Source organism: Equus caballus, chromosome 9 (assembly GCF_041296265.1).
Source record: "Equus caballus isolate H_3958 breed thoroughbred chromosome 9, TB-T2T, whole genome shotgun sequence".
NCBI lineage: Eukaryota > Metazoa > Chordata > Mammalia > Perissodactyla > Equidae > Equus > Equus caballus.
The window spans coordinates 51,055,069-51,067,788 of NC_091692.1; the positions used below are offsets into that span (position 1 = coordinate 51,055,069).

The following is a 12,720-nucleotide window of genomic DNA, read 5'->3' on the forward strand; positions in this document are numbered from 1 at the left end:
CGTCCCACATCCCACAACTAGAAGGACCTGCAACTAAGATATACAACTATGTACGGGGGGCTGGGGGTTGGGGAGATAAAAAGCAGGAAAAAAAAAAAGATTGGCAACAGTTGTTAGCTCAGATGCCAATCTTTAAAAAAAAAGAGAACTTTGAGAGCAAATGAAAAGTGAGTGTAAAAGAGTGAGTTTTAATGGCTTTTTTGATGATCCTGAACAGAAAGGAAGGAAAGAGAGGGTGAGAGCTAGAAGGTAATGCAGGGTGAAGAAGATGGGAATACTATAAGTGAGATGTCACAGTGTGTATATAAGTCGAGACAAAGAAGCCTAGGGAGAGAAAAGGGTTAAGGAACAGAAGGAGAAAAAAAATTGAAGCCAGGTTCTGAGAGGGGATGGGATTAAGATCTGGGGAAAGGATTAGAGGCAGAGAAGATGATGCTTTCTCTGAGGTTCACAGGAAAGACATGGAAATGAATGCAAATTTTCCAGTGCTTATTTCTAATTGTAATGGAGTCTGTCATTTGAGGGTTTATTTGAATATGTTTGGGGTGAGACAGATAGTTTTTGTCTCCCCTTTGATAGCCTGGGGCATGATTTCCATGCGATTCTCTGATCAAATATAAGGACTGACTTACCTTCTCAGCTCTTAGTCCTACAATGGGGAGATTTTTCCAGGCTCCTTGTTATAGACTTTCCACTGTGCCTGTCATTTGGATACCTTACTTTGTTAGTATCTGTGAGGACTGGGGATGGGATAGAAGAGGGAATCCAGTCAAACATTATTAACTAATCATATTTAAATGCAAAATGGGAATATGCTATTAAAAACTAATTCAATGGTAAATTACTCTGCAAATTCCAGATTATCTATTTTATAGCTATGGATTTCCATGTACTGTATAATATTATCTTCCACTTAAATTTAAGCACATCCATAATGATAGATACATTTTGGTATGTGGATATTGAAGCTAACAGTTGAAATTAGTTTGCTGTGATTTATTGTGATTCATGCAAATTGTTTCTCATGCACAATTAGGAGTCTCTTTTTCTTCTGGGTTTGGTGGCCTGTGGTGTCTTTGCCTTTCTTTGACTCCTATTTACGCCTTTGATTGGTGTGTTTTGGGGCGATTTTAGAGGGCTGGGATCAAAATTAGAATCTGACTTTTTTCGATAATAGTGTTCCAGAAGCCTTGAATTCTTCATGAAACTCTGTGCCAAATAAACACACATGCCAGGCATCCTTCAAAAACTACTCCTGCAGCTGAAGGACATGGAAGTGTGAGTACTGCATCTGCATCAGACGGCGGCACCAGGACCGCAGTGCTGTTCTTCAACAGGCCCTCCAGCTAGCAAGGCCAATACTTTGAAAAACCTTTTGGAGCCCTTCACAGAAGACAAATATCTTCTCTTTTCAGACTTGCTTAAGATATACAATTTAAATGAATATATCTGGCCCCTGAATGAAGTTGCTATTTCAGTGTTAGCAACTAATTCTTTCTGAATGATGTATATTTAACTTATTTGTTCAACAAAAGTATGTTGAGGATAATACTTTGTTAGACTCCCTTGAGAAGATAAAGATGAATTAAAGGCATTTCCTGACTTCAGGAAATACAGTGTAATTGTGAAGAAAGAACAATACTCTATTAGAAAGCATGTGTGAAGGGTACATCACAGTAGTACCAAGAGGTTTGGGATGGCACGGGCAAAGGAAATGATTCCTGATGGGGTGGGCATTTCCAAGTAATGCTCTTAGTTCTGTTCCTGGGTTGTATTTAACCAGACACTTTGAACCGAAGGCTTCCTTAATACCCTGAGCTAATTGTGACTATAACCAATCTTCTACAACTCCCTCTGTCCAGCATTACTGTTGTGATGGGAAATGCTGTAATCTCCTCCAGCCTTGACCTACCATCATCATGCTTACACGCATGTCCATCTTTTACCAAGTACACATCTTCCTGAGGAATCTCTCCAGCCTTCCTCTCCTTTTTCACTGCTCTTCTCTACATATCTGACCCCGAAGAAGTGGGTCTTGATGGAGATGGCAGGAAAAGATTAGTGGAAAAAGGGGAAGCACCCACTCACATCACCTAAGTAATTGTTTAGTTAATTAGTACTCACAGTAAGAAAATGAAAACTTATAGGTGGACTCTACAGATATAACTGCCAGTTCAGGATAGTCAGAAGATTTGTATTTCTAATTTCAAATAGTTTCAATTCTGTGGAAAATAGTATCTCAGGGTTCAATTAGAAAACTGTTGTACATTCATGGTAGTGGATGAAAATGCCAAACCTTGCTGTTATTATAATTCTGTTACTATACAAGTTGATGTACACAAAGTGGTGCTCAAGTTAGCCACTATATCAATTACCACTATGTAGGATATTAGGGAGAAAAATGAGTATAAAAAATCCCCTTTAAATTGTTGTTTAGAAGGTAAGAAAAAGGAAAATTCGGAATATCCTACCGCCAATGAGCCCTATTTCCCCCAGTATAGAAAATATCATCAGAGTCTGATATTGATTATTTCCACAGAACAAATCCATTACTTTTTAGCCATACATACCCAGAAGTATATATTTCCCAACATTTATTCAGTACTTATAGCTTTTCAACTGTTCTCATAAACCAACTGAAAGAAAATCTGTGATTAGGGAACATTTAAAAAATGTGAATTTGGATTGATATCAAGAGTATTTGTTTTATTTATTAGGTGTGAGTTAGGGAGGAAAGGCATAATCTGCTATCTCCAGGCATAAAGTGACCCATCTGCTCAATACTCTTTAATCTCATCTCTTCATGTCATTTACTCTAATTTTGTGCTCTCAGTTGAAGAAGAAGAGGAGGGGAATCTTCCCAGAAAGAAAAGTCATCTTCAGTTAAAAGAAAAGAGTTTAAAAAGAAAAAAAAGCACATCAGGAGTAGACCAGCTTGCTTGTTAAACTGCCAAATTAGCTCTTACTCAGTAATTACTTATTGGGAACATCTATGATCCCAGCATTTTAAAGGGCGCATTGAGAGTGAGACTTTGCCCACAAGTATCCACCTTCCAGTGTGAGAGGCATAAACAATTGTAGCATGGTGTGTTACACACAATGACAGCACAGGGGAAGGAATGACTAAATCTGTTTGGGAGTCAGAGAAAGTTTTGCAGCAAAGGTGATATTTGAGCTTTGTATTGAAGGATGTGTACATACTTATTTATATCCTGCTCATTCCAAAAGGATTTAAGGTGCTTTGTAGCAGTTGACTAGGTGGTGGAGGCATAGAGTAGCATTTTGGACACAGAAAATGACAAAGCATAGAAGTGTGAAAGGGCAGGATATACTTGGGAAGTGGTGACAAACTCTGAGGGCAAATGCATAGAGTACACATGTGAGCCTGGGGGAAGCTAGGCAGGTATCATAACCATGTGCCATTCTCTAGCAGTGAGTTTCAAACTTGAGCATGCCTCAGAATCCTCTGGAAGGCTCAAATCACAGATTGCTGGGCCCATGCAAAAATTTGCTTTTCTACTAAATTCCATAGTGATGCTGATGTGGCTGATCTTGGGACCACACTTTCAGAACCACTTCTCTAGAGCTAGATTTTATCCTACAGTCAATTGAGAGTACCTGGAACTTTTATAACTTGAGAAAGGGAGACTCAGATCTGGATTTAGAAAGTTTACCGTGAGCTATGAAGAGAATTGGGGAAAGAGGAAACCACTTGGTAGATTATTTCACATGTCCAAGAGACAAAGTAAATGGGCCTCAATCCATTTATGGAAAGATGAAATAGACTTGAGAATGTCTAGAGGCATAGTCAAGATTACTTGGAATGATAGTATACAGAGAGTGAGGGAGAAAGAAGGAATCTTAGGATGTTAAAATTTTGTTCCATAATATAAATGAAATACTATAATATTTATGTATTCAAAGAATTTTACGCTACCAAAATCTTACAAATAGGTTCCAACAAATCACACAAAGTTTCACTTCACTTTCTTGCCAGTGTTGTGGGTTGGGCTTTTGCAGCTAAAGAAAGAGATGTCGACGAAAATAATCCATAACCAATCTATAAATGAAAATTTGGGTGAGTTTATTCTGAGCTGAAATCTGAGGACCATGGCCCAGGGCCTTTCTTCCTGAAGGAAGAAAGGGCACCAAGGAAGTGGGGTGCACAGAGTGGTTATATACCCCCAAACAGGATGTTTCACATAGGATTGAAATGGCCCCTTTACAATAGTCGCGAGACTGCTCTGTCGGCACAGTGACCGATGGAAATAGCAGGTAGGTCTGCTGTCTAGGTGAACACAGCAGGATGGCAGGTCTGTTGTCTCCGGCTGAGTGGTCACAGGTGAGCGCCACAATCAGTTCCTAGCCTAAGGGAAGATGCTTAATCTTTAAGGAAATGCCAACTTTGGGAGGGGGAGGTAAGTTGCACCTTTATCTCAAGGGCCTTTGTTCTTGCCATAGGAAATGTATATACAATGCATGCTCAAGGGCCACAGTCAGGCCCTTTTGGAAAAAACAAAGTCAGGCCAAATTAGGTTTATACCAAATGTCTTCCTCATATACTCCAATATATCCTATTGCTTTCCATTTTTATTTGTCAGAGAGATGACGTGGTCATGGTCTTTCAGCAGTCACACCTTAAAAATGTGTGACATGAAGCCCACTCATGTAGTATTAAGACTTCCTAAGGAAGCACCATCTAGGGGTGCTGTTTACCCACTGTGCCCACGCTGAGTATGGGAACCTTGCCTGCAAGTATCATCTGTGGTCTTTCCAGCCTCAGTATACTCTCTAATAACTATAGGAGGTCCTCCAATACATAGGACTTTATAGTTACAACATTAAGGACGAATTGAGACTCACTGAAACCACAAAATGGAAAGAAAAGTATATATGAGTAACTTGATCCTAATTATATTGAACCCATAATGGCATACAGTGAAGTTTTGATTTTAACTTCCAGTTTCTCCTTCTAACAACTGAGTCCTTAGCCAAGTGTGACTAAGGACCCATCTCTGTTCTGTTCTCTCTTTCTTTCAGAGTTGTTTTTCTTAAGGAGTACAGTTTCCGCTGACTCGCATGTTTTGTGCTGTTCTTTCCTCTTGCAGGGCTGTTGAAATGATCAGCAACTTGTACAAACCTTTTTTAAAATCTTTTTGCAATTTTTGAATTTTTCCATCATGATAATCTCTGTCAATAGCATTTCTAAGGAGGCACTTTCTTCAATCCTCATTGCTAAATACTTATAACTCATTAACTTCTCTTTGTTTTTGCAGCCCATTAAACCTCTGTGTTTCTTGCACTGGACTACAGACTCTGTGTCTGCCCCTTGGTGTGATAGGGTGGGGTGGAGAAGGTGGAAAGTATGGAGTGCAGTGGAGGCAAGGTAGGTCTCATATTTTTCTCTTTTGACTAGAAGAGTAACTTTCAGATTGGGTCTAAATTGAAAACAAATTTCTCCCTTGTTAGCCTTTTTTAAACAACATTAAACATGGTCTTTGGCTGTAATCTTTCAGGAACTTTTCTGATTCACTATTTTATCCTCACAAATCATGTGGGAAACAAAAGCTTCATAATACATTTAGTCACTATTGGGGTTAGAAGGGCTTAATAAATTACTCCTCCTTACCACCTAAGTTCTGAACTCATTGAGACAAACACATGAGTCAGGGAAACAAAGATCAAAACTTCAACTCTGTCACTGACAGAGTTGATGGAGAATGTCTTGGAGTGAGAGCCAGGTGATAACAACCTGCTGCCAGTCTAATCCTTTGAATAGCCTGCCAGAGGGAAAGTTTGAATCTGTAGGATAGACACATTTACCTAAGCCATTGGCTGTCACTCACCTCCCAGGTAATTCATTCCGCCACCATGTGGAGGAGTAAAGTGATGTAGGGCTAGAAGTCAATATAAACACTTCTTCATAGAAATCAGAGGATGAATTACTCAAGACAGATGTGTTTTATATGTTTTATAATAGAGTTTTAAAGATAGTTATAAGAAAATAACAACTAATCATAACAGTGTCTAACAATGACTTCTGAACTGTAGAAAAATAATTTCTTCCTTTAAGGTAATTAATGTCAAGCACAGCTAGGAATTTAAAGTATCAGGAAAGTTATTATTTATTTTCCAGGCTATGAATGAAGTTGATGAATGCAGTAATTAGATATATAGCTTGTGTTGATTCTACCAATGATCTATTAAATTTAAAAAATATGTAATTAGGAAAGTTAAAGTTTTAAAAAGTTGTTATGTCCTGTTAGTTCTGACTCATTCCATTCCTCCATCTTCCATAGTACTAGAATTATAGCTTGTTACACAGCTACCAGCCCAGTCTCACTTGTAACTAGAGGTAGCCACATGGATAAGTTTTCACCAATTGATTGGCGGTGTAGAAGTGATGTATGCAACTCTAACCTCACTTGCTTAAAAAGAAATGCCTTGCTCTCCACTTTTCTTTCCCTTCCTGGACTGAAATGCTGACACGGCAGAGACAAGTGATGCCTAGCACCCTTAATAACCTAATGGAGCAGGGCTATTCTACCAGCCTAGACTGGCCATACAGTAAGATGAAAGAGAAATCTCTACCTTATTTAGGCCACTGTGTTTTTTGGTTATCTGTTTTATGTCAGCTTAATATTTATACTAACTAGTACAAGTATTTATGCCTATCTTCAAGGATATTTGATAAAATAGTTAATAGAAATAAATCTGCACAATTAGCTATTGCAGTGGGTTGAATAGAGGCACCACAAGGTATATCTACCCAAAATCTGTGAATGTGTGCTTATTTGGAAAAAAAGGTCTTTGGAGATGTAATTAAGTTAAGGATCTTGAGGTGAGATCATTCTGGATTAACTGAATGAGCCCTAAATCAAATGACATGTGTTCTTATATGAGACAGAAGAGGGAAATACAGAGAGAGGAGAAGGAGGCCATGTGAAGTCAGAGGCAGAGATTCAAATGATGTATCTATAAACCAAGGAACTCCAGAGCCGTCAGATGCTGGAAGAGGCAAGGAAGGATTCTCTGCTAAGAGTTTTCAGAAGGAGCATGGCCCAGCCTACACCTTAAGTTCAGACTCCTGGTCTCCAAAAATGTGCGAGAATAAATTTCTGTTGTCTTTCAGCCACCCAGTTTGTGGTAACTTGTTACAGCGGCTCTAGGAAACTAATACAGCTATCTAAGAAAATTTGATAATGAAGATGAAGAAGTTGGACATAGAGAAATAAAAAGAATCATTTCTTCTTTTGTTATGAAATACTAACAGGAGCATAGAGCACTTACATAAAACTGGCTCATTTATTCATTTGTAAGACATTTTCTGAGTGCCTGAAATGTGTCAGTCACTGAAAAGTACAGAAAATGTGAAAATGAGAGAGACAGAGTCCTAACATACAAGAGGTTCATAGTCTCCTTGGAGAGGATATGTGTACATAAACAGCACTGTTTGTTTTATTTAAAAAAGAAACTAATAGGAAAGAAACTGCATGTCAGAATTATAGGCTACTTGGCAATGAGAAACCTATCCATTGAGGTATTGGACAGGTAAGTTTGCGCATCTAAGAAAATCAGATATACAGTTTGTCCCATAGTGATTATTCTGGCTGGAGAATGTGATAAAAACTGTTATTTAAAAAACTTCCTTTTATTTATAAAGCAATTTACATTATTAAATAATTTCTTTAAGTAAAATATTGACTGATTTAAATATTTGTTAATAATTGATGACTTGAGAAATATGCCAGAAAGAAAAGAATTTGAAAGCTTTATTCTTAGGAAATGTTACCACTTGATCAATGAAAATGGGACGATATTTTAATATGTTGAAGAAAATGACTTAAAGGGGCATTTGATGTACATTTTAGTAATATCTATTAAATTGAGTTAAGTACCAAGAAATTATATGAATATTTTTAATGTGATATTTGTTAATTCCTCTGTCTTCTTGGAAAAACTGTCCTATAAGAAATTGGTAAAATAAAGGGGAATATCGTGTGAATTAGTTAATAAATATCAATAATTACAGGAACTAATACTGCTATGTATAACAAAACTAATATTTAAAAAGAATTACTATGGTTAAATAATTTTTTCTTGATTTGCACAAAAAAATCTGACCAATCTCTTTACAAATTTTATATATGTGAATAGAAGTTAAGATTATTATGGACCTTGACTCCTGTTTTGGTATTGTGGGGGACTGGAATTGGCCACCCCAAGATATGTCTCTTTGGCATGAGGATTATTTGGGGCTGGTTACTTTTAAAAACTTCAGACAGGAAAGAAACTCTGAAAAGTAGAATTTACTTACCCTTTGTTAAGATAAATTTACATTGTAAAGGAAATCTCCACCTCTAAAGGTGTCTCCCTCTCTGTACCAGGAAGAAGGGGGGATGACCTTATCTCTAGAAACTCTTATCAGTGCAGAAGGCAAGGACTCAAGTCTGCATAATAACCTGACTCTTGTTTACTGTACTTGTGTGGTAATCTCCCATGATCGGCTCCCCCCAACCTTCAACATCCTCCTTTGTCTTTTAGCCATTTTGGTGAGTTGCTCAGTTTGCCTGAACCTCTCCCATGTATACATGTTATAAAACTTTGTTTAATTTTCTCCTGTTATTCTGTCTCATGTGAATTTAATTTGTTCTCCAGCCAGAAGAACCCAGAGCTGGTAGAGGAAATGTCTTCCTGCCCTACAGTATCTTTATTACCTTACAAGTAAGTTGAAGAAATATCATTCCCTTCTAACCAGTAAAGATCTCCGATTTAGAATAAGTTTTTAAAATCTATTTAATAAAGAGAATTTTTCTGGAGTTGTTCATAATTCCTCCTCACATCCCCAGTTTATAAAATAACTTTTTTATATTTGGCAAACCATAAATAAGGGATCTATTTCAAAATTGCATTTTTATTGGAGCCATTCTTCAGGTTAAAACAACAACAACAACAAAAATTGGTCCTGTGATTACACAGAAAGATTGCATTGAGCATCCTTGCACTGCATTTAGACTTTGGTATGAGTAATCCAAGATTCTCCCCTATATTAGTTTCATGTTATTACAACAGGCTACAGAGTGCCCTCAAGAGTGATTTCCTTCCTGGTATTACAGGTGAACTACTAAGAAATTACCAGCTTCTTTTATTGGGAGGGACATCTTCCATAATTACTCCCACTGTCTTCAGCATGATATAGGTCATGTAAACATCTTTTGAGTTCATCACCTCCCCACTTCAGTATTTTAGTCTATTTCATATTATTTTTCATTTTGGCTCACTTCTAGTTTTTCACTCGATACTGAACTTATATGATATTCCCATTTGTGCTAGGCATTCTTGACAAAAAATGAAGACTTACTGTGTCAGAAATATATACTGAAAATAAGTATGCATAAAAAACATCCCGCAACTAGAAGGACCTGCAACTAAGATACACAACTGTGTCCAGGGGGAGTTTGGGGAGATAAAGCAGAAAAAAAAAGTATGCATAAAAATACTGTAAAAAATACACCAAATGTTTTCCTTTGGGTGTTGGATTTATGAGTGATTTCACAAAATCTCCTTAGTACTTTCTATCCTTTTCAACTTTCTTACATAAAAATTTAATTGGTTTTGATGTTTGTTTACTTTCAATTTAAGGTATCAGCTTTATTCTGCAAATGTAAATAGATGGAAGGAGATTAAGTGGGGTCTCTGCTGCTCATCCTCATGTGAAGACAGCTGGGCCTGCAGTTATCTTCCCTAGGGTCAGATGGAGCGGATGGAGTATCTCTTCTAAGGAATCCCTTCTAAGGAATCTCTACCTAGACATGCTTACAGGGCAAAAGTAGTGCTGAAGAGTTCTCATTCTTCTTACCAATCCATGAGGCATGCAAGTAGAAAGAAACCAATGTTCTAAACAATTTAATCAATCAAAATTCATTTTAAGTAAGAAATATTTACAGTGACATTGAGAAACTATGATCCTAATGGAAAAAAACATCAAATGGTATCACTGACATACTCAATTTTAGCATAAGTTTAAAAAAAGGTCATGAAATTACATTTTTATTTAAGTGCCTAGGTGTTTACTATGACCTTAGAGTGCCATATGGTGGTTACTAATTTATTAGATAGAGACTTGGAATATATTTGTATAAATTTGTGGATGCATGGCATTTTAATAAATTTTCTTCTTTTGTAACTAAATTCTATATACAGCTTATCTCAGTGGTATAGCTTTTTGGTGATACAATGTTTGATAAATTGACAACCTCTTCGGAAAGGGTAACATGAAATCCATTGTTCTATGAAATTAAAGCAGCCAGGAGCACTTTTGGTTTTAAACACTATCCAGGTAATAGAAAATGACAACATCAGTTTTGTGTTGCCATTGCTGTTTTTTCACTCTGTCTCAGTAAGATTTTTGTTGGGCTAACAGCCATTTTGCTTCTTGAAGTGAATCCTCTTTCATATTTTTTCAACCAAGTTTTCGTATGGACGTTATCAAATAAAATATATAAGTGGAAGAATATGAAACCAGTAATATTCCTTTTCAAATGTTCAGTTTCAACCTCAAAACACAAAAAAGAAAAAATCGAATGAGACAAAGAATAAAGTGTCTCTGTGTTTTTAAGACTTAAAACATTTACCTATAAAAATACATATTCTCAGACAAATAGAAAAATGTTCCCCCTGGTGAAATAATGTTTGCTATTATATAGTTCAATCAAATGAGAAATAAGGGCAAGCTTAGACAAATACTAAATAAAAACTTCATTATGCAAATATTCTCAGAAATAACCTTGGAAAACATAACTCCCAAGTGTAAATATTTCTGCTGAGTTTATGCAAACGTATTGTCTATTGAAGTCAGCAGGAATCATGCATTTATACATATGTAGCTAGAATAAGGATTTTAATGATTGCTAAAGCCTCATAGAAAGGTTTATATGATTCTTGTCTTAATTATTTTAAGCAGGAGTTCCTTCTTTCCATGTTCAGCTTTTCTGCTGATTAATTTTTTTTTTACTTTTTTTTAATTGAGGTTATGGTGGTTTATAACATTGTGAAATTTCAGTTGTACATTACCATTTGTCAGTCATCTTATAGGTGTGCCCCTTCACCCTTTGTACCCACCCTTCACCCTCCTTCCCCCTGGTGGCCACTAATCTGTTCTCTTTGTCCATGTGTTTTTTTATCTTCCACATATGGGTGACATAATACAGAGTTTGTCTTTCTCTATCTGGCTTATTTCACTTAACATGATACCCTCAAGGTCCATCCATGTTTCTGTGAATGGGATGATTTTGTTCTTTTTTATGGCTGAGTAGTATTCCATTGTGTGTGTATATGTATATCTTCTTTATCCATATTTTCTTTATCCAGTCATCAGTCGATGGGCACTTAGGTTGCTTCCATGTCTTGGCTATTGTGAATAATGCTGCGGTGAACATAGGGGTGCTTAAGTCTCTTTGAATTGCTGACTTCAAGTTCTTTGGATAGATACCCAATATCGAGATGGCTAGGTCATGTGGTATTTCTATTTTTAATGTTTTGAGAAATCTCCATACTGTTTTCCATAGTGGCTGCACCAGTTTGCATTCCCACCAGCGGTATATGAGTGTTCCTTTTTCTTCACAACCTCTCCAACATTTGTTATTTTTTATCTTGGTTATTATAGCCATTCTAACGGGTGTAAGGTGATAATCTTAGTGTAGTTTTGATTTGTGTTTCCCTGATAATCAGTGATGAAGAGCATCTTTTCATGTGCCTATTGGCCATCCGTATATCTTTTTTGGAGAAATGTCTGTTCCTATCCTTGGCCAATTTTTTGATTGGGTTGTTTGATTTTTTGTTGATGATTAATTTTTCGAAACTTCAATTTCATAAAAATGGGGGATGATCATTATTTCAGTTGTAAACCATCAGTTACCCTATTTGCTTTGGAAAGCCTGGTTTGCAATTATTTTTTGAGCGTTTACTTGTCAGAATAATGCCAGATACCCTCATGTCATGTTTTGGTAATATCTAGATAGACCTTTCGTTTTCTGTTGTAGACCAACACTAGTAAATTGTGCTTATTTGGAGTCTTTTGTTTTTAGCCTATGGTTTGTTTATCTAACTGATTTTGGAGGTCTTTTGAAGGACAAAAATAATTTGGAATAAAAAACAATCCGTATTACTTGTCATAAATAGAGAAAACGTTATAAAGAATAGTGGTTTTAGCACCTCAGATTTGATAAAGGCCATCTGCTTTGCTCCTTGCATGTCTTCTTTAGCCTACTTATCTGCAGATGCTGCCCAAGAATCTCAGCTTGCAAGATCAGCCCCATTCATGCTTTAAGACAATGTGAATCAAGCTGGCATTTTTTTCCTGAGTTACTCAGCAAGCAAATGAATATACTAGTGAGAAGATAGAAGAGAAATCCAGCCTGGAGATGTAAAATTTAGAAGGCACCAGTATTTTAATGGTTAGTAAAACTATGGCAGTTGATGAGATCATCTAGGAAAAAGGAGTAGAGCAATTTTTATGAGCTGTCTCAAATCCATGCCCTTTTGGAATAAACACAGTGACTTCCCCTTATCCTCTCTGAGAATCATAGCCTCAATATCCACATTGTTCCATCTTTATTTTTTGTGGTCTATGTTGACAAATAGAAATGGCAAGCAATAGGATATATGAGGAAGCCATTTGGTGTAAACCTAATTTCGGCCCGACTTTGTTTTTCCAAAAGG

At 36.6% G+C, this 12,720-nt stretch overlaps 1 long non-coding RNA gene across 1 annotated transcript; it reads left to right on the plus strand.

Moving 5' to 3' along the window:
* Nucleotides 1-5,246: 5,246 nt before the first annotated feature.
* Nucleotides 5,247-12,170, plus strand: LOC138915547 (uncharacterized). Its single transcript, XR_011421601.1, has 3 exons — nucleotides 5,247-5,386; nucleotides 8,659-8,724; nucleotides 9,643-12,170. It is a non-coding gene; the product is annotated as an uncharacterized lncRNA (long non-coding RNA).
* Nucleotides 12,171-12,720: the final 550 nt, after the last annotated feature.